Genomic DNA, 22,435 nt, shown 5'->3' with positions numbered 1-22,435 from the left:
TACCTAAACAAAACATGAAACATAAAAACAAAATGCACAAAAATTGAAAGTAAAGAGATAGCAAAGATTTACCCAATAACTATTAACAAAAAGGAAGCTAGAGCAGCAAAACAGCAAAAAATAAGATAGGGTATATACAAAAACATTTGCTTTGCTTAATGATCAGCATAACAACTCGCAAAGAAGGTATAAAATGATAGGTTTCTATGATACCCCTACATTAAGAAAATGCTAAGAATCTAGGATAAATTCATAAATGTATTCTCACAGAATAAGGTTTTTAATATATCTCTTCAAAATTGAGAAAACATAAAAGAATTATGAAAGTTAAAGAAAATTGAATCCAGATAATTAACAAGCTTGATCTAAATATCTTACTCTACCATCAGCCATTAAATGATATGCATTATTTTCAGTCATCATGTTGTAGCAAACCCAGATGACCTGAGCAGCAAAGAAACCCAAAGAGCACTTGGAGAAATGGAGGAAAAACTTTATTACATGCGGGCCCAGAGGAGAAACCATCCCTGAATTCTAAGACCCATCTTACAGTTTTCACAGGTGTATATAGGGTCTTATATAGAATTAGCATGGCTCTCACTTATTGGCTAATGTGTTGCTGGGCTGGTGGCAAATTTTCTGCTGTAATATGTAAGCAGGGTTACAGAAGCGGAAGGCAGGAGGGGTTCATTAGATAGTCTTCTGCAAGGTCAGGCTGTCGCGGGCTGATTTACAGGAGCGGGGGGCAGGAGAGGTTCATTAGATTGTCTGCTGCAAGGTTATTCTTTCTTATTTGTCAGCAATCAAAAATTAGAAACAACAATGTCAAACAGTAAAGGATTTATTTCATAAGAATCTTGTTACCTGTCTACAGCATAATTTAAAAATATAGAAATGGGTGTGTATACTTGAGATCTACATTGAATAGCTAAAAATCCATGGTTTCAATTAATTTGTAGATATAAAGAGTTAACTCCAATTAAGAAATTTTAGCACCAAATAACAAAACAACATTAAGGCCAAAATAGGTTGAATGCTGGGAAGTGATGCTCAGGGGGAAATTACAGGCTTAAATGTATTAATTGTATTAGAGAAAGGATTTAAAATTAGTGAGGTAATCATTCAACTCAAATATTAAAAATTCTACAAGAAAATAAGTCCAAGGAAGGTAGAAAGAAATGGTATATAAAATAATACAGGAAAACAAAGCATAAAACAAAGCAAAGCAAAACAAAAACAAAAAAGGAAACAAGAAGAAAAAGAAAGGGAAGTAGAAGAGCTCTTTAAATAATGAATGCAACATCTAAGAATGTGAAATCTACCCCACCCCTGAAAATTACTCTGATGGACCACACTTTAGGAAGGCTTCTCTCTCCCACCTGGCAGTAACTGCTTACACTTCAGACCATGCCTTCTCTGTATACATGTGTGCATGCAAACATATATAGAGCACAATTTGAAATTTGAAGTGAATGAAATAATTACTTGCACACTTCCTGTTTGCAGCAATGAGGTATTAGCCAAGAAGAATAATCAGAAAAATATGTGCTTTTTCCAGGAACAAGAACCCACACAACTGGCATAAATGGTCCTGACACCCAGTCCATTGTGTGCCCACCAGAAGAGAGAGGGGAGGGCACGTGCAATTGTGCAGGAGGATGCCTGCAGCCAGGAAACAGGGTGAGCCTGGGCGGGGCTACCTGCTTCCTGTTGACTTGAAATGGGATGGTGGATACAAAGTGCTGGAAGACACAGTGTGTTGTACATCTTATAAAAAGATCATCAGTTCCATAGTCTAACCTCGGTCCTAGGAGTGGCCTGAGCCCTCCGTTGCCAAGGGCACTCTCTGCCCCTGCACACCAACCCCTGTATGTGGAGGCCTCAGCGATGACAGACACCAGCATGGGAGGAACCTGGAAAGCAGCCCCCCTCTTGGTCTGACTTCTGCCTGCTCCTGTGGGTCTAGAACATGTTCTCTCCACCACCAGCCTCGGGGAATCGTGACCAGAGCACACTATTCCTGCTCCGAGCAGAGGAGAGGGAGCCTGGATTGCTGTAACATCAAAACCATGCTCACTGCTCCTAACACAACACCTAGCTATCTGTATCTCAAACACAGACACGTAAGTTTTTATTTCTCTGTTGCAAAAACGTAACAAACACAATTAGAAAGCTGGGATAAGCCAGCTAACTGCTGTTCGCCCTCCTAAATGGATTTTTAAAATAGCTCCTAATTCAAGCAGATGTTGGACTTCAGCCCTGTGTGGGGAATGGGAAGAATTCAACCAGCACAATCAATCAGAATCCCCTGTGGGCCACAACCCTTCTGCCCTGAGACGTGAACGTTGGCTTCTGATCTCAGTTGGCCCTGGGACAAGGCAAGGCAAGGAGGGTGAGGAAAATTTGCTGTGGTTCTCTGGCCTTGCCCCTGCAGATTTGGCAGAGAGGCCACAGCACCTGATAGCCCGATATACAAACAAGTCAATGTCAGGCCACTGGAATTAGAGAGTCAGAGGGAATTTACTTGGGATCATTAGAGAGAACACAGATTTCTAGATTCACAGTAGCCTAAGACCCCCAGTTCTCAGGGGAGCAAGACCCTGTGGACAACTGGGAGGGTGAGACCCAGTTTGTGTCCCGGAACGTCAGTAGGGAGGGTTTGGATGGGGGTTCTCTGAAGGCCCCCGTGGCTCCTGAGTATCACGCACCAACTCTAGGTCTTCTCCAGGCCGGGTGTCTTCTTGATTATGACAACCTAAAAAATTCCATGTTCTTCCTTGTTACGCTTACTATAAGAAGGATGAAACTTCAGTAAATGGATTTTATTCAATTACAATAAAGAATAAAATTTGATAAATTAGAACAAATTAATATACAACAGTCATCAATTCCTACAATACAAATTACTTTCAGATTAGTGGCTTCAAAGCCTCAGAGTCATTCATCATTTTCAAGGTTTTCTTTGTAGTGGGAATTCAGATGGGGCGGAGGGGGATGGCTTTTCTCTGACCCACAATACCTAAAGTCTCGCTGGGAAGCTCCAAAGGTGGCGGCCAGATCGTTCTAAGGCTTGTTCAGTCCCAGGTCTGGTGGTGATACTGGCTGTAGACGGGGCATAGCTGGAGCTGTCAGAACTCAGACATGATTGTCCAGGCAGCCGCGACTTGTGCTGGGGCTTGAATCATGCCCCCACAAAGGGGACGCTCAGGTCCAAGCCCCAGTCCTGTGGGCGTGAATCCACTGTACATAGGCCCTTTGCAGGTGTTACTAGACAGTGTGTGCCCAGATCGAATGAATTAGGGTGGACATTACTCTGACATGGTTGAAGTTCTTTTAAGCAAAGGAATTGAACACAGAAGAGACGCTATGGAGGGGCGGGGTGGAGGGGTGGGGGAGGGCTGCAAGTCAGTGAAACCCTGAGGAGAAAGGAGAAGTCATCGCTATTTACATTGCCATGTGACAGAAAAACCAGGAAGCCCCAACTTCCCAGCAGTCAAGAGGTACCTATCCCTGGAGGAGGCAAGCCTCCTAGCCTCTGAAAAAATTCCTACTCTAAAGTCTACCCATTAAAAAGTTCATTTTAGCATTTAGGAAACCAATATAGATTCCTTACAACATGGTGGATGGGTTTCAAGATCAAGGATCGTGAGAGAAAGGAAAACTTGGTAGCCATAGTACTTTAATTATAAACATAATTAGAAATGTTTACCTAGGTGTACATCTCTAAAGAAAGCTAGTCACCTGTTTTAGGGGTTTGAAGAAAGAGAATATACAGTGCATGGCAATGTATTTTTCTTCAATGGGATCATGTCATTATTTCACAATTGTAAAAATATTCTGATTAACATCATATTATTCTGATTAACATCATATTATATTTATGAGTGAATTTATTTTAAATAATATCAAGAAAATTATTTTAGAGGTTGAACCCTGAGGTTCTTGCTAATATATATCTGGTAGAATAGCATGTGAGAATAGCAAGGAAAAATCTGAAAACTTAGAGTCACTAGATGGGATTAACAGTATTTAGTAGTAAAAGAAATAATAAAGCTACAATAATTAACATAGTGTTGTTGACACACATTGAAGCAATAAATAGATCTAGGATCAGAACATAGAGTATATGTATAGATCTGATTACATAGCCTTAAATATAAAACACATAGATTTTTAAACTAATAAGGAAATGGTTGACTATTAAGTAAAGTATGTCACACCCTGGATCATAATTAATTTTGGGGGAAATTTTCTTGTCCATTTCAGTTATTTTCACAAAGTAAATTAAAGATGTTCAAAGATTTAAACACAAAAACATGAATAGGTTGAAGAAAAAAAAATTTGAAAAAGCATTTCCAAAAATGACCCAAGTCCCAAATTCCAAAAACCGATACACTGATAAAACTGATGATAAAACACTTAACACTTCCACGTGGCCCAAAATGTCAAGGGGCAGGTGGGTCTTGCCACTGTTGCAGAACTGGGTCAGGGTTTCAGAGGAGTGGGGGAGCTAGTGTATTCTGGGAAAGGAGCTGTGGATGTTTTTTTTATTATATTTATAAAATGCATGATTTTTCAAAGAATTCAAAAATTTTCTCTGAAATGTTCATGTCTTGGAAAACATTCCTGTGGCAGTTACTTTAATGTAATATCTGTACTATCAATAGAGCCATAATTTATTCCAGATGCCAAACACAAAGTTCTAAGGGCAGGTATTGAATGATACATTCTTCCCTATTGTTTTGCAATGCCATTTCTTTCTGATACAAGGTTCCCAAGATCTCTGACCTTGCATGTGTATGTCCAGTGCACTTGAACCAAATCATTTACGTCTGTGTTTTTTCCCCCAACACATTTAAAATCATCATCCTAATCTTTACGAAATGTGGAATTATATTTTTTCTGTTAATCAAACAAGATTTGAAATGTTTAAAAGAAATAAAACAAACAAACATACTTATGTTTTGAAATAATAACTGGAAGTTTGGCAAGGAATTTTTAATCTTTTCATTAAGCAAATCTTAATTTTACCAATTTTCTTAAGTGACTTCTGTTTTCCATATTTTAAGCAGTGTTATATCTGGAAGATGCATGATCTACATCATCATTTTCTTAATTTGTATTACATATTTGCTAATGTACTGTTTTTTTCTAAAATATTGGATACTTTTCTTTCTCCCTTTTTTCTTTTCTTTAATAAAACTGTTTTTACTCTTAATTGTAAGGGTAATGGTGGATAATCAAATTTTTTTCTTTTCTGTTCTCTTTCTACTACTTTTCAAAGCAAACATTTAGAATATAGCAAAAAAAATCCATTTTCTCTTTATTTTTTATTGTATTTTGTGCTTTTAATTTAAAAATTATAGTCAATTTACAAATGTAGGGAAGGAGACGGAAGGGGGCTTGTGCTGACAGGCAGTGGTGGGAGTTCCTGGAAGCTCCTGAGTGGGACTCCAAGACTGAGCATGCAGGGCCCCAGGAGCTTCCCTGGTGGAGGGGGCTGAGTCCCCCTCAGGAGCTGGCTGTGGTTCTTTGCCTGTGGGGTGACCCACACCTGCATTCCAGATGTCTCTGGGCCCCTGGTAGTCCTGCCTGGATTGGGTTGTTGCACTTTTGCATTGACTTTAATCACAGGGCATGATTGGAGTAAGAGACACCCTAAAGAATCTCCTATATTCCAAGCAAACTCCTCTTTACTTCCATTGTGTAGTTGCAGTCACACCTCCCCTTGAAAGTCAGGATCAGTCACCCCCTGCCCTCAGTATCAACACTTCTGTCTCCATTGCAGTTTTCAGGATCCCATTCCTCTCAAACCAATGCCCTCACTTAACGGCAGACACCCTACAAGGTTGAGATTTTAGTATCTGTTGTAACTTTGCTACTTACACAATGAGACTCTGGATCTGGTTTTCAGAGATCTCAAGTCTGAGGCTAAAGGAAACAAGATTTTCTTTCAGGCCGCACATAGAAAGTTTCACATCCTTCATGCAGCACTGAAGTTTCAAATTTGAAGCCATCAGCTCATCCCTTTCTTAATAACTGTACCCAGTGTATTTAGGATCAACCAGACCAAATTATTATCTCTTTTAACTCTGCAGCATTCTTTTAAGGTGTCAAAAACACTCTCACCCTGAACCTTGCTTCTTTAAGTATGTGAGTAGCCATATACAATGGTGATATTTTGCATATCTCTATTGCAAACTCACTCCATGGACCAGGCATGGTGTATTGGAAAAAAATTTAGTGAGTACTGTTCAGACGTGAAAGTAAACTTCATGCAGGAATCTTTGTTAATCAGCAAACCGAAGCTGTACTAGTCAAGCACTTTTCATATTTCAGGAGGAATGATGAGAACTAGAACAGTGGGCACCTTGGGGGACATTTTGTAACACATAAGAACTGTTGGGTGCATACTGGGGAGTGCTGTGTTCCTCTCTGGGAGAGCTGTCCACTTTCTCAGAGACTGACATGTAAACCTTGGAATGTAGAGCCGAGAGTGTTGTATTCCTTCCTGAGGACGCTGGCCAGTTCCTTGGGAACTGATGTGGTACTTGCAATTTGTCATCTATAGTATTGATTTTATTGATTATGAGCTCAATAAAAAGGCCAGTCCCTGATTGGGCCAGCTGAAGTCCCACCCTGGGAGAGGGTGCTCTACACAGGTGTTGTTTTCAATCAAGACTCTGGTATCAGCTGCTGCTTCGGGACTTCCCAGCTGTGCACTAGATGTTGGTGAGTTGGTATGTAAGACTGTTTCATTTTTATGTCATTTCGTGAGTCTGTTCAATATTGATTTAATCTTTTGACTGGTTATGTTATTCTTGTTTCTCTAGTTGTCAGTATAGACTTGTTAAACTAGAAACATGAATATTTGTATTGCATCCTATCAGATCTCTGGCTGATTGTGGGTCAGGTTGGTTGGTGGACCCCCCAATTTGGTGAGCCTATGTCTGTATGTATGTATATCGTAAAGGATTATGTTGCAGCATTTGGACCACTGTTTGTAGACATTCCTTTGTTTATTTTATATTCTCCCAAGTTTTAACAGAAGTTTAATAAAATAAATATGTGTCTATCTATTGCTTTCTTATGCTTGAGTTAATTAATCATCATATCCATCTATATACATATATATGTATAGCAAAGCATTAGCAAAACATTTTATTTAGCAGAACACATGGGCATCTTCATTGTTGGAAACAAAATAATAGGTGCCTTTGAATCTAGTCAGAGTAGAGGACCAATTGTAAAAACCCCAAACCAACTCAGAAATTCCATGTTTAAACTTCTGTTTCTCAAGAACCATGCCAAGTACCAAGCTGTATTAGTCAGAGTTCTCTAGGGAAACAGAAGTGACAGAAGATGTTTGAAAATATTATAAGATTGTATAAAATTGTTTCACGAAACTGGGGATGCACACGTTCAGATTCCTTTGGCAGGCTGCACTCTGGGAAGTCCAATGAAGGTTTGTGATGAATTCTCCAGGAGAAGCCGGTGGGTCGATATGGAGATGGAACTTCTCTTTCATGACTGCTGAAAGCATCACTTCTCCATTTAAAGTTTTCAACAGATTGTGTGAGATACCTCTCATTGCTGAAGGCAATTTCCTTATATATATGCTGAATTATCAATATCATCTTCTTTAGTTCAGACAGAGACTGTGAATATGATGGCCTATTCTTCCCAAGTTAAATTTTAATCAATACATAAAATAAATTTTCAAATAAAATTGAGGTCCAAATCAGTAGACTTTGATTTAATCAAAAGATAGATCATTGCAGGTGGGTTAATCTAATCCATCAACCCCTAAAATATGTTCCCCTGCTGCTTTGTAAAAGGAAGCTTCAGTGTTGTGTTAGGACCACGTGGCTACCTAAGAGAAATTCCCAACTAAGAGCCAGAAAAAAAAATGTTGACCTCAGTACCATTGTCAAAACAAAAAAATTCTTCAAAAGCTAAAATGAGCTTGGAGGTATTCTCAGAGCCTCAGATCAGATTGCAGGACTAGTTGACACCTGAATAATTTAACAGCTTGTGAGCCCCAAGCAGAAAACCCAGCTAAATGAGGCCTGCCATTCTGATCTACATAACTGTGAAACAATAACTGAGTGTTGTGTTTAAAGTTTTAAGTTTGTGGTATGTAGTTTTGTTGGCTAGTGCTTTTCAATCTTTTTGAAAAAATCACAATCTGGAAGCAGACTTGGCCCAGTGGATAGGGCGCCCACCTACTACATGGGAAGTCCACGGTTCAAACCCCGGGCCTCCTTGACTTGGGTGGAGCTGGCCAATGCACAGTGCTGATGCGCTCAAGGAGCGCTGTGCCATGCAGGGGTGTCCTCCGCATAGGGGAGCCCCACGCATAAGAAGTACACCCTGAGAGCTGCCCAGTGCGAAAGATGTCAGCCTGCCCAGGAATGGCGCCACACACATGGAGAGCTGACACAGCAAGATGACGCAACAACAAAGAGACATAAATTCCCATGCTGCTGATAACAACAGAAGTGGACAAAAAGAAGAACATTCAGCAAATGGACAAAGAGAACAGACAACGGGGGCGGGGCGCAGCACGGCATGGTGGGGCGGGGCGGGATGGGGGAGGGGGAAGGGGAGAGAAATTAAAAAATATAATAAAAAAAAGAAAAAGTCACAATAATTTTCTCTTCAAGTATTTTTTCTACACTGTTCCCTCTTTTTCTCCTTGAATACCAATTACTCTTCTATTAGATCATTTAAAATAATCCCACAGCTCCGGGATGCTTGGTTCTTGCTTTTCTTTTTTCAGTCATTTTTTTTTCATCCCACCACCAATACCTTGCATTGTTGTGAAACATTTGCTGCAAAATATGAAAGAGCATTGTCAGAATATATGGACAACTAACTGTAGCCAATATCTTATATTTGGTGAATTTTCCTTCAACCTGCCCAGTTATTATAAATAACACTCTGTATTAGTATTAACATTGTATATTGTTAGTGTTCATGGCAGAACATTCTCATATTTATTGTTAACTACAGTCCATCTTCTACCACTGGATTCCCTGTGTTATTCAGTCCCAAGCTTTGTATAATCCTTTCAAAATATGCACTCAGTGGCTCTCGTTCTCATCAAAGAATTGTGTCTTCTCACCTCAGTCAATTTTACAACCTTTTCATTACTCAAAGAGGTAAATCCCATACCCCCCAATACTCCCTTATTTTTGTCCTTTAGAATTATTATAATATCTTCTTTGCCATTCCTGCAGGAATATTACACTCTTACTGTTAACCATCATCCATAATTTACATTAGTTGTAATTTTCCCATGTTTCGTGAAATTCTTAACACTTCACAAAATTAGAACATTATTATATTTTTCTATTAAGCACAATCTGTATTTTGATATACATAAAATATATTGACCTTTGTTCAAGTCCCATGATTCTTGTCTTGATGGTTCCAAATTACTGATGAACCTACTAACGGTGCTCTTCATCTTTTTTTCCAGATATTTTACTTTTCATATAAATTTGACACTTCATCTTTTGTTCTGCTGAGATTCCTCATTTGCTCATACATGTTTCCATCTTTTTCAAAGACCAAAGAACAGCATCAAAATACTTCCTTGGACAACCTCTAAGCCTCAATTACATGGTCTCCTGATTGATTCTGCCTAATTTTTAACATTTACTAATGCCAATGTCCTCCTTACACTACAATGCCATTTTCTGCTTGATCTCCACAAACGAATTTTTGGTTCTATGGGGGTAGAAAGTCCATTTTATTGTTTCTGAGTTCTGATATCCTGTCCAGCAAAATACCCACATTAAATAGATTGGTGGAGATGAACTCTAGCAACACTTCCCTTTCTGTAACCCATGGATGAAGGCTGGAAAGACAAAAGGCAGAGCACACGTATATGATGCTACTTCTAAATGACCAGCCCCACCTGTAAGCATGCTAATCATCCTGAACTGGTACCCAGGAAAGGATAAAACATTTCTCCATCAAACCATATACAGTTCTCTCCATGTGCTAGTACTTTAAGCCACACCTCTTCATTCTTCTGGTGATGGCCCTTCTGGCAATAATTCTAACTTGGAGATTAGAGCAAAAAGGAAAAAGTAAAGACAACTGAGACTGGCCTCAACCTTCCAAAGGAAAGAGACTGTCCCTTCAGAGTGAACTGGCCTCTAAGATAATGGAAACTCTATTTGGATACCTGTACATTGACTCTATCTAAAGTATCCCTCTTCCTTCTTTGCACTTGAATTCCTGCATTTAAAAAAATCCTATACCTGAAGGGAAAAAATAAGTCTTACTCTTAATACTCTGGAAGCTAGCTAGCCAGAAATTAAAGACATTCATGCCTTTTCTGAAGTAATTCTAGAAAACAAGTGTTGCTGTTTTCCTTTTCTTTTAATAGCACACCACAGGCTGTGTCAGGTTTGGAATGGGAGTGAGCACACAGGGTGAGATTCTCATGGGGAGAAGCTGGGGTCTAGGTGGGAAGGGCAGTCAGCAGGATCACTGGCTAAAGAATGGTATAGCTGCTTACGCTATCCCTCCTCAGAGCAGCTGCTGGATGTAGCAGTGGCCCAGGGTCACCAGGATTTTCTTTTCCTCAATTAATCACTGCCTTAATGGCTACAAAAGAATTTAAAATTAAATTTGGGGCTGAATTTTGGAGATAGCGAGAGAAAGGTAGGGCAAGTGCTTGAAAAAATCTAGGAAAGGATATGGAAGGAATATTGGATGTGCATGAATATTTTCTGCTCTATGTGGCACAGTGGTAACCAATGGATCAGGGGGCTTGGGTACACTGGTGATGACTCACAATGGCACTGGGAACCCTGCAACCATTATATTGTGTATGTAGCTCTAAGATGTATATTGGACATGGCCTATTGGCTGGAGGGGATCTGTGTCATTATCACTTCCTTGAGCAGCTACTCTGGCTAAGGGAGTGTGCCATGGAGATGAGAGGCCATGGGATAAGCCAGGGGATGATTTGATCCCCTTTCTACAAGCCTTCCTCTGCCTCCTCTCTGGAGTCTTCATGCTGAGTGAATCTGAAGGCAGAAGATAGTCTCTGAGAGGGGCATAGGAGCCATGATATACTGATTAGAGACTTGGCTGTGCCACCTACTCGTTATATAAGTTTGGTTATGTTATTTCCGTGTCTGAGCACTTTTCTGTAAAATCCACTTTCAAAAGGGTAATAAAAGTAGGATCTACTTCATTTTCTTGTGTGTACTAAACTGAGCAATTCTTATAAAAGACATGGCAAAATTCTAGGTATCTAGTAGCTCTTAATGTTATGTCCTAAAGAGTATTAGTGATTTTGTAGACTGTTTGCCAACAATTATTGATCAACCACCTAGTGCTTTCTTCATTACTCACCTGCAGGGAAGTTGCAGAGGCCAAGTGCTTGGAAGGTCAGGGACATGTCCATGAAATATATGCCTTTTGTATGATTTATTCATCATTCATTTATGGACATTTTGGCTGCAGACTGAGAGAAAAGTCCAGAAAATATGGAGACCACGTGTACTGACAGATCAGAAGTGGGTACAGTGTGGAAAGCAAGCCTTTATCCCCTTAATGATTTTCACAAATAGGCCATTCAATCACGATCCAGTAAGTACATACTCTGTGCTCTGTTCGGTTTCATAGGGCCTGAAGCTTATGCATACTTGAGCTCCTCTTTTAGAATAAGAATGCTAATTGTGAGTATAAAATTTCTCAGTTTGTGAAGTGCTAATAAAAACACCACTTCTCATACACCTCTCAGGGATAGCATGGGTTCGGGAATGCTAATAATTTACAGAAAAAGAAAAAATTCTTAAATTTTGAAGAGAAGAGTTCTGTGCACACTTGGAGTCAGAACGTCCTGTTCATTACTGGTGGAATTAACTACGTAGCAGAATGGTGTCAGCTGAGAAATAACAAACTAAGCTGCAATGCAACAAAGAGTTTATTTGGGGTCTTAGAACTAAGCTGTCTTCAGTTTAGGTGTTCTACCTAGTTTATTACCGTGTGGGTTTGTTTATGTTGTCCAGACATTTGCATTTTGAGGAACATTATCGCTTGAAATTTTGCATACTTTGGAAGGTGGTGATTTCTGGTTTAAATTTCCTCAAGAATAGCCTCCACATTGACTTCTGACTCTGTTTTGCCTGTCTTGGTCATAGTGAATCTGTTTAGTGGGTGGCGAGCTGGCTGGGACAGGGAAGGAAGGCGTGTCCACTTCAGAGGCCCAGACGGTCACGCTCCTTGGGCCTGGGAGCAATTCCTGGGGACTCAGATACGGCATGCTCCTTGTTACTCTATGTTTCATCCCAGTAATCCTTCTAAGGACATAATAAAGAGAAGAATGTAGGTCTGTTCTTAGAAATATCTCCTCCCATTTTGCTAGGTTGATGATCTATAAAGAGATTTAAAGGAAGTATAATGAAAAATTTTAATAATTTAAAAACGGAACATAAATCATATAACTTTGAATGTATTTGAATAAATTCATTGCATTTGTATAATTTTACTGACTATTATTTAACATTTCAGAAATAACAACCTCCTCAACCAAGATACATATTTCCATCAGTTCATGAATTTCCCTATTTTTAAATTTACTAATAACACTTACTTTAATACATCTATTTGATAAATGCATCAGCTAGATAATCTGGTGCTTTATTTTTATGCCAGGTGCTCTTCCTGTATATGCCTGGTTATTAATGTATAATATATACTGAATATTTTGTGTAAATCTTGACAAGGCTCTAGATAAAACCTTGTTCTTACAAGAAAGGTTTATTCCAGCTTTTGTTATGCCCAGTTAGATTAAGGGCAGATCACCAAAGTTCCTTCAGAGAATGAAATGATTTAGAGACTGGGTTGAAATGTTTTGCTTTTTTTAAACCTGGAATGTGTTACAATATGTTGATGTTGTCATGCAAGATTCAGCAACCTTTTTGTGTAAAGGCAAGAGTAAAGCATTTTTGCATTTGTGGACTACTTGGTTTTGTCCTAACTACTCAACTCTGCATTTGAAGCATAGAAGTAGCATATAATGTGTAAGCAAGGGGATGTGGTAGAGTTCCAATAGCATTTATTTACAGGAAGAAGAAGCAGGCTGATTGTGTCCTGTAGGACTTAATTTACAAAACATTAGCTCCATGTCTTGCCACCAGTGGGGATACTTGGGTATTTGTGGTGTTACTACAGCTTTGGGATGAACAATATCCAATGTCCCGTAATGGGTAATGCATGAGCTCAATATGTGAACAACTTAATATTAGAATCCCACTTTAAGTATGGACTTCCAAAAGCTAGTGCCTTAACTAAATTCTGTTTGTGTTTAGTATACCTGGCATACTTTAGTACATGGATGATTAGGAAGACTTAATAAAGGTTCTATTTATAAGATATTATTTATAAGATAATGATAGAGTTAAAGGAAAGATGTTATCACTTATAGGCCAAAAGTTCAAAAATAGTTAACAGAGATGGAAATATTTGCAGCTATATGGGAAGGATGTCCAATAAGAACTATGGCCATAAGCAGCCACAGTCAGTCCTTCCTTGAGGAGTGGTCCAAATGTCCCTGTCTTTTCTCGCTCATCACGTTTCTGAGGCTCCACTGGCTTAAACAAACTACACCCCAAGCTGAACCTGAATGAAGGAGCCAGTGGAGGCCAGCCTCCTGTGAACCCACAGCAAGATGGAGAGGGGCGGCTGGCACCTGGAGGAGGAAAGGGAGTGGTAAGTCCAACACAGTAAGAGGGTCTATATTTAACTGAAGATGATGTGGTCTTATTTACAGAAACCCCATGGAACCCACCAAGAGCTAGAGCACTAATAAATGAAATCGGTAAAGTTAAAGTGTGTAAGAAAAATGCATAAAAAATCAGTTGGTTTTTGGTTCAGCAGCCATGAATAAACTGGAACTGAAATTAATCAAATAATTCCATTCACAATAGCAACTAAAAGTATAAAACACCTATAAATAAATATGGACAGCAAGGTAAAAAGACTTGTTCACTGAAAACAACAAAATATTTTTTTAAAAATTTTAAATCAGACCTAAATTAATAGCTGGACATTCTATGTTGATGGATTTGAAGACTCAGTATTTTTAAGATGTCAATAATAGCCAAAATGAACTACAGGTTCAATATAATCTCTTCAGAATTCCAGGTATTTTTTTCAGAAATCAAAAAGCCAATCCTCAGTTTTTCATCAAATTGCAAAGGGGCCCAAGCAGCCAAAAAAAATAAATAAATAAATCTTGAAAAGGAACAAATTTAGAAAACTCACACTTCATGATTTCAAAACTTACTACAAAGTGACAGTAATTACTTCAGGGTGGTCCTGATGTAAGAACAGACAGATTGATTCAAGGAATAGAATTTAGTATCCAGAAATAAACCCTTACAACTAAGGTCAGTTTTTGACATTTCTGTGTCTCTTGTATTTCCCTGTGAAATTTAGAATAAACCTGTAAATGAATCTAAAAATTAGAACAAGATTGTTATATGGCTTTCATTGACTCTATAGATCAATTTGGGTAATACTGCTATCTCAATGATAATAAGTTTTCAGATTTGTGTTCTTGGGGTGTTTTTCCCTTTATATAGCTCTTTAATTTCTTTCAACAGTTCTTTTTGTTCTCAGCATACATTCCTCACTTTATTAAATTTATTTTTTTATTTTTTATTTTTGGTATCAATTTTTTTTTTAAATAAAATTTTTTTTTATTGACTTTGTAATAATATTACATTAAAAATATATATGTGAGGTCCCATTCAACCCCACCCCCCCCACCCCCCCTCTCCCCCCCCACCCCCCCTCTCCCCCCCCAACAACACTCGTTCCCATCATCATGACACATCCATTGGATTTGGTAAGTACATCTTTGGGCACCTCTGTACCTCATGGTCAATGGTTCACATCATGGCCCATACTCTCCTCCATTCCATCCAGTGGGCCCTGTGAGGATTTACAATGTCCGGTGATTGCCTCTGAAGCACCATCCAGGGCAGCTCCATGTCCCAAAGACGCCTCCACCTCTCATCTCTTCCTGCCTTTCCCCATACCCATCAGCCACCATGTCCACTTTTCCCAATCCAATGCCACCTCTTCTATGTGGACATTGGATTGGTTGTGTCCATTGCACCTCTATGTCAAGAGGAGGCTCAGATTCCACATGGATGCTGGATGCAATCCTCCCATTTTCAGTTGTAATCACTCTAGGCTCCATGGTGTGGTGGTTGTCCTTCTTCAACTCCATCTTAGCTGACTCAGCTACCACACTTTATTAAATTTATTGCTAAGTTTTTTATTCTTTTCATGTTATTATGAATGGAATTGTTTTCTTAATTTCATTTTTTGAATAAAAATACCATTGCTATTTGTCTACCTATCTTGAATCCTGGAATATGACTGAAATCATTCATGAAGTGTAATTAAATTTTCATGGATTTCATAGGATTACCTGTTTAAAAAGATCATGCTACTTGCCAATAGGTAATAATTTTACTTTTTCCTCTTCAGTTTGAGTGTTTTTAAATTTACTGTTGTTCTGTCTTGATCTTCTCGGACAACGATGAACAGCAACAATGAGAGCAGATATCCTTGTCTTGTTCTTGAACTTGGGGAAAAGCATTTAATGTTTTGACATATTAGCTGAGGATTTTTTCATATATGCTATTTATCAGGGTAAGGATGCTCCCTTATATTTCTAGTGTTTTGAATGCTTGTGTCATAAGAAAGTGTTCAATTTTTTCAAATGTTTTTTCTGCATGTACTGAGATGGTTGCGCAGATGATCATGCAGGTTCTGTCCTTTGCTCTAGTAAGATGTTGATTGATTTTCAGATGTTAAGGGAAGGCAACCTTGAATTCCTGGGATTAACCCCACTTGCTCATGGAGTGTAACTCTTTTTATTTGAGAGTGGACTCAGTATACTAGCATTTTGTTGAGGACTTCTGCATTTTTATTACCTGAGGAATTTTTTCTTGGTAATTTCTTCATCTGTTGTTCGTATCAGGGTAACACTGACCTTATAGATTACATTGAGAAATATTTCCTTCTCCACTATACTCTGAAAGATTTTGTGAAAATCATTTTTAATTCTACTTTAAGTATTTCATAGAATTCACTAGTGAATGCATCTAGGTCTGTGGTTTATATTGCAGAAAAAGAACTTAATTGCTAATTCAATCTCTTCACTTTTTATACATGTAGTCAGATTTTATAATTTTTCTTAAGTCGGGTTTTATAGTTGTGTCTTTCTAGAAATTTGTCCTTATTGTGTTCAGAGAGCATACTTGCATGAATTGAATGCTGAGGCTTGTTTTATTCTTAACACATGGTTTACCGCTTGCACTGAAGAAGGATCTGTGTTTTGCTACTGTTCTGTGGGATATTTTCTATAACTTTGATAGATTTAGACTGTTTATAGTGCTTTATATTCTTCTACATTGTCTTAATACTTGACCTTTTGCCTAGTTGTTTTATCCATTTTGAAAGTGGGGTATCGAAGTCTCCAAATACTATTTCAGTGTAAATTTTTCTCTCTAATATTCTGATTTTTTTTTTCATTACCTTTCACTCTGGCTTTCTTTCATGTTAAATACATAATTTCTAGTATTGTGCATTCATTATCCTGTATTTTTCTTTGACTATTTTTCTGCTAAGTAATTTTCTTAAAAGATTGGCCTAAGGATTATAATTAGTATCTTAACTTAAAACAAATTCTTTGCATTATAATCATCTCAATTTTAATAGTATAAAGAAATTTTGCTCCAATATAGATCTGCTCCCTCCTTCCTTTGCACTAATATTGTTAATATTACAACTTCATATCTTATATCTGCATCAATGCAACTTTAATGATTTCTTTGTAAAATTTTATTTTAAATGAAATAAGAAAACAGTTGCAAAGTAATATATCTATCCCACCTATACAATTTAGTCTTCATTTATACAAGTTAGGTCTGTAATTAGGAATTATATTTTGCACCGTTTATCTGAGTCTGCTCACTTCATGATCAGCCTCAGGTGGTGATGGAATCTAGAGTGGAAGTGAAGCACAGGGTCCAACCAGATTGGAAAGAGAGTTCTGAACTCAAGTAATGAGCCCTAACTCAGCTTCTAATAGAGGGAAGCTTTTCCATTGGCTCATTTTTTTGTAGATATAAAAGTATCAGTAGACTCATAAGTATAAGAGGCAAGATTAATCAAACACTATTCAAAATACCTCCCAACATTATCCCCTGAAAAAACCTAGTTCCTATATCAGTGAGGGTGACCACAAAGACCTAAATTTGTGTCAAATTTCTGGGACTATCAATACTAACATGCTGTAAAGATGATGCCTTTCATTATCAGAGCTGATTTGTTACTTGACCAAAGCTAGGCATCTTAAATTTGAACCAGATACATTAGGTGGAGCTCATGTGTAAGTCCCAAGATCAAGACATGGGACCTTTACTTAAGGACCTGGCAAATGTTAAAGAAGCTACTAATATTATAAAAAAGATAAAAGTTAGTAAAGAGAAACAGCATACGTATTGAATGTTTGTTTCAAGGGAAGGATCCCAATTGATTTTATTTATTTATTTAGATAACTTGTGGGCTCCCAGTGCACTCATGCACAGCCTATAGAAATCCCGCAATCACGCCACTACGTATACCTTGCGCTGTTGTGAAACATTTGATACAAATGATGAACGAACACCATCAAAACAGTACTGCTAATGCATATTTTACGGGTTATAAAACATGAAGGCCTGATAACACTCAATGTTTAGAGGCTCAGACTATTCAGCAAAACAAAGCAAATAAAAAAACTCCACAGGATCTAAACAAGGTCAGATCATCAGACTCAACTATAAGACAGTGACTTTATCTTCACAAATGCAGTTAATATTAGAGGTGGGAAATGTTGTAATTAATAAGCCTCATTTGATTAAGTGCCGTATATAAGCATAGCAAGAAAAACAAACACCCTAAAGCAAATTTTACTTTTTTTTTTTTTTTTTTTGTATATTTAACATCTCCGGCTCCCTAGTCCTGTTTGTCATGGTTGGAAAAAAGGCATTCAGACCAGACAATATTTATAAGGAAACACTACAAAATTAGAAGATCTGACTAAGCTGTATTTCCCTGGAACAAAAGGAAGCAGTTGTTAGGCAAAATGAAATCCCCAAATGCATTTCAAAAGCTATGTTGAGATGTCATTTCTACTTCTTATTAATATTAGGAATATTTTCGTTTCCTTGTACTCTCAAAGGGAAACATACCAAAATAAAGACCTATACCTATGAACATTTGCACTACATAATGTTATCCTGCTATACCAGCTAAGATCTAATTAATTGAATTTATTAGGATAATTTTGAGAATGCAGTTAATATTTTCATCTACCAACCTATGTATCTCTTTTTTCTAAGATTAAGGAAAAACTTCCTGGTGCCCTAACATAGAAAACCAAAGATTTAAAACACCGATTCATCTATGGATATATTCAATGAAGAGAAACATAAACACTTTTGTTTACTTATTTTACAACCATAAATGGTATGGAACCATAAAGAATATCCACAAGAAAATATTGAGACTGCACTTTCAAAACTTTAACATTGGTTCTGGGCTGATTTTTTTTTCAATTATTCTCAAATAAGCACAGCTCTACTGGAAATGAAAAAGGGAGATGCTGGAGAGTGGCTGTTTTACTAAAATCCTTGGAGGAGGATCTTTTCTTCTCACGGGAATCTCTTCATGGAATGCTTGGGTCCAACACAAGGACTGGGAGTGACGTCATCATTAACAGCTTCTGGAGCTGAGGATTTATGAACTCTTCCAAGATCACTGAGCACGTTGGAAATCCTGCTGTCAGTGTGGATCAACAAGAAAGGGCACAGAATTGGGTAACAGAATAAGAGAAGAACACTGAGGCCCTGTAAAGTATTATCTTTCTGATTTGCAAAAGCTCTGTGCACAGTAAGGATAGAATTTATCAAACAAAAGAAAACAAAACATGTCACCAAACGAACAGTTTGTGTGGCTCTTGTTTCTGGAGAATATTTCTGGAAATGCCTGCTTTTAATCATTTCCTGTAATGTCTTCTGGTGCTTGCACAAGAGAATAACTATGTAGACACTGGTCAATATCATGAAGAAAAGAAGAAAAATATCGCGAATAAACATATGAAATACAAAAACCAAAGTTATGTCTTTTGAGGAACAGTATTTCATAGAAAACTGACGTTTACTGGAAGTGTAATTTTTTGTTGCTATAGTCGCAGGAATGACATTAGCATGTATTAACATATTGAGGGCCCAGAAAAAGGAAGAGGAAGGATGAATGAATTTGGTAGTTCTGAATTTGAGCCACGGCCATCTGCCATTGTTGGGACTGAGGATGATGGCTTGGATTATGCTCAAGAGGCAGGTTGTGCAAATGGAATGTGCCTGAGTGACGCAGTAAATGTACATCACCGCCTTACACCCAACGTCGTTCAGCGTATGTCTAATTCCAAATGAGAACATAGATTCTGGGACTCCCCTAGCAGTTACAGAACGCATGTTAGCAAATGTCAGTTGTGTAAGAATCTTATCTGTGCACTTGCTCTGAGAAGGTTTGGCAAAGGCGATGTAGCTGTTCACCACAAATATCGAGGAGTTCCCCAGAATCCCAATGGCAGTTTGAAGAGAAAGAGAATTCCAAAGATTATATCCTTTGAAATCATTTCTGGTGACTTTATTAGCACTAAAAAAAAAAATTGTCACAATCTATTGAAGCATAGAGACAACTACAACATAAACAGCAATACAATCTATGGTTAACAGTTTTACCAAAAGAAGTTGAATTGTCAAGTATTTGGAAATAGCAACTAACGTACATAGGTATTTTCTTTTACTCTCATAGCAATCTGGTTACTATTTGATATATTTACTAAAGTTTAGCAAAATTAAGTATATTGCACAGTGCTGTTTATTTCCTTAAAGAAATCAGGCTTCTTTGAAAGGCAAAATTATGCTCAGTAGTTACTTATAATACTTTTAAGAGGCTTTGATTGAAATGGTATAATAAGGGTTTTATAAAAAAGATAACTTTTTATTATAAGAAATGTAGAAAAAGGAGTATAAAGAAAAAATTAAAATACTTTTAAGTCGACTTTTAGAACAAGCAGAAGAACATGACATGTTGGGACTTTGGGAAGATGGAAGATTGGATAGCTGCAGGGCTCACTTCTCTCCCAGATAAGGAGCTAGTTGAGAGGCAGGAATGGTATGGAACAACAGTGGTAGGGCTTCATTGACCAGTAAGTACAGTGCACCATCCAGGAAAGAGAGGGAAGAAGAAACTGAGAAACAGCAGAGGAGATGTGGGAGCAACTCAGACTGCTGCTGCTGCTGGCGCCCATCCCCACTCTTGGGCAAACAGCTTCAAGTCTTCCAGGCCCTGTCTGGAGGGCGACTGCAGACAAAGAGGGCTCCAAAAATCAGAGTGAGGGAGTCAGAAGTGGGCCATGTCCAGTTCCCCTAAAACAGAGAGAGAGATGGACATGGCCCCACTACTGATTCGGCTTTTGGTCAGTGAATGTGGACTGCTGAGTCTCGCTGTTTCACTCCATCCTGGCCAGACAGGAACATGCCATTGTTTTGAACAGCATGAGGGAAGCCAGCAGAGAGCTAAAAGTACCCTGCCCTTTGAAGGCTGTGAAGAAAAGCTTGCCAAAGATTGCCATTTGATGGCAAGTCCAGGAAAGTTCACCTTCAGGAAGAGTTGAGGACTAAGGCTTTTGGGCAAAAACCACCATCTGCTGGGTAGGGCAGGAAAGTGCAACCTCAGGAAATGGAATTAATGGCCTTTTAGTGACTCTCATGACCCTATCCTCAAGGCCCTTTGGAATCGGTGTACACCTCCTTTGTGGGTCCCTGGCACTTTTTGATGGGGTAATACTGAGAAAACTAGTGTCAAAGAAGAGCATTAACACAAAGCCAATCAACAACAAAATCTTAGATGAGTGAGAGAAAATTATATTCAGAGGAAATTCTTAAAGATACTCAGATGTTCAGCAAACAGCCAGAAATTTGAAGCCATAAAAGAAACAGGAAAATACGGCCCAGTCAAAGAAGCAAATTAAATATTTGGAGGAGATATAGAATTTGGAGCAACTAATAAAAGATGTTCAAACAAATAAGCTATATCAATTCAAGGAAATGGCTTAAGAGATAAAGGACATTCAGAAGACCCTGGGAACTAGGTGGGCATAAAGAAGAATTTAAAAGCATGCAAAGTAAAATAACAGATCTTATGGCAATGAAAGGCACAATAGATGAAATTTAAAATACACTAAATGCATACAACAGCAGATTTGAAGAGGCACAGAAAGGGTCAGTGAGGTAGGGTCAGCAGATTTGAAGAGGCACAGAAAGGGTCAGTGAAAAACAAATAAAGAATGGAAAAAATTGAGTAGTTTCTCAGAGAACTGAAGGATAGCATCAAGTGCACAAGCCTGCACATAAGGGGTGTTCCAGAAGGAGAAGACAAGGGAAAAGGAAGAGAAAGAATACATAAGGAAATAATGGCCCCAAATTTCCCAACAAATATGAAAGACATTAAAATGCATATACAAGAAGCACAACATACGCCAAAGAGAATAAATCCTCAAGTCCTACTCCAAGACACACACACACACATCAGAATATCAAATGCCAAAGATAGAGAATTCCATATTCAGCAAAAGAAAAGTGATTCATCACATACAAGGGATGCCCAATAAGAGTAAATGTCACTTTCTCATCAGCAACCAAGGAGGCAAAAAGGCAGTTGCATAATATACTTAAAATACTGAAGAGAAAAACTGCCAGCTAAGAATTCTCTATTCAGAAAATCTGTCCTTCAAAAATGATGAAGCATTTAAGATATTCACAGATAATCAGAAACTGAGAAAAATTGTTAAAAATAGAGCTGCTCTACAAGATACTTAATGGAGTCAGTCTATCTGGCTGAAAGGAAAAGACAGGAGAGAGAGTTGTGGGGGAAGTGCAAAATTAAGACTATCAGTAAGGATAACTAAAAGTGGAAAAACACAAACAAAAATAAGATGTGACATATAAAAGCCAAAAAATAAAATGTTTTAAGTACTTCTTTAGAAGTAATTATATTAAATATTAATGGTCTAAACTCCCACTTCAAAAGACAAAGATTGGCATGATGGATAAAAAATATGAACCATCCAAATTCTGTACCCGAGAGACTCACCTTACCCAAGGATACATATAGAAAGTAGAAGACTGGAGGAGTTGAGGCAAGATGGCGGCTGCGTGAGCTTGCCTGGTAATGTCTCTGCAGGGGGCAGCTGGGCAGCTTTGAAGGCTCTTTGGGACCGCGCTGTTTCGGGGATTTTTGCTGGTTGGAAGGTGTCTGGACGTCAATTCGGTGG

Source organism: Dasypus novemcinctus, chromosome 8 (assembly GCF_030445035.2).
Source record: "Dasypus novemcinctus isolate mDasNov1 chromosome 8, mDasNov1.1.hap2, whole genome shotgun sequence".
In the NCBI taxonomy this organism is placed as follows: domain Eukaryota; kingdom Metazoa; phylum Chordata; class Mammalia; order Cingulata; family Dasypodidae; genus Dasypus; species Dasypus novemcinctus.
Note: the sequence above shows the minus strand (reverse complement) of the source record.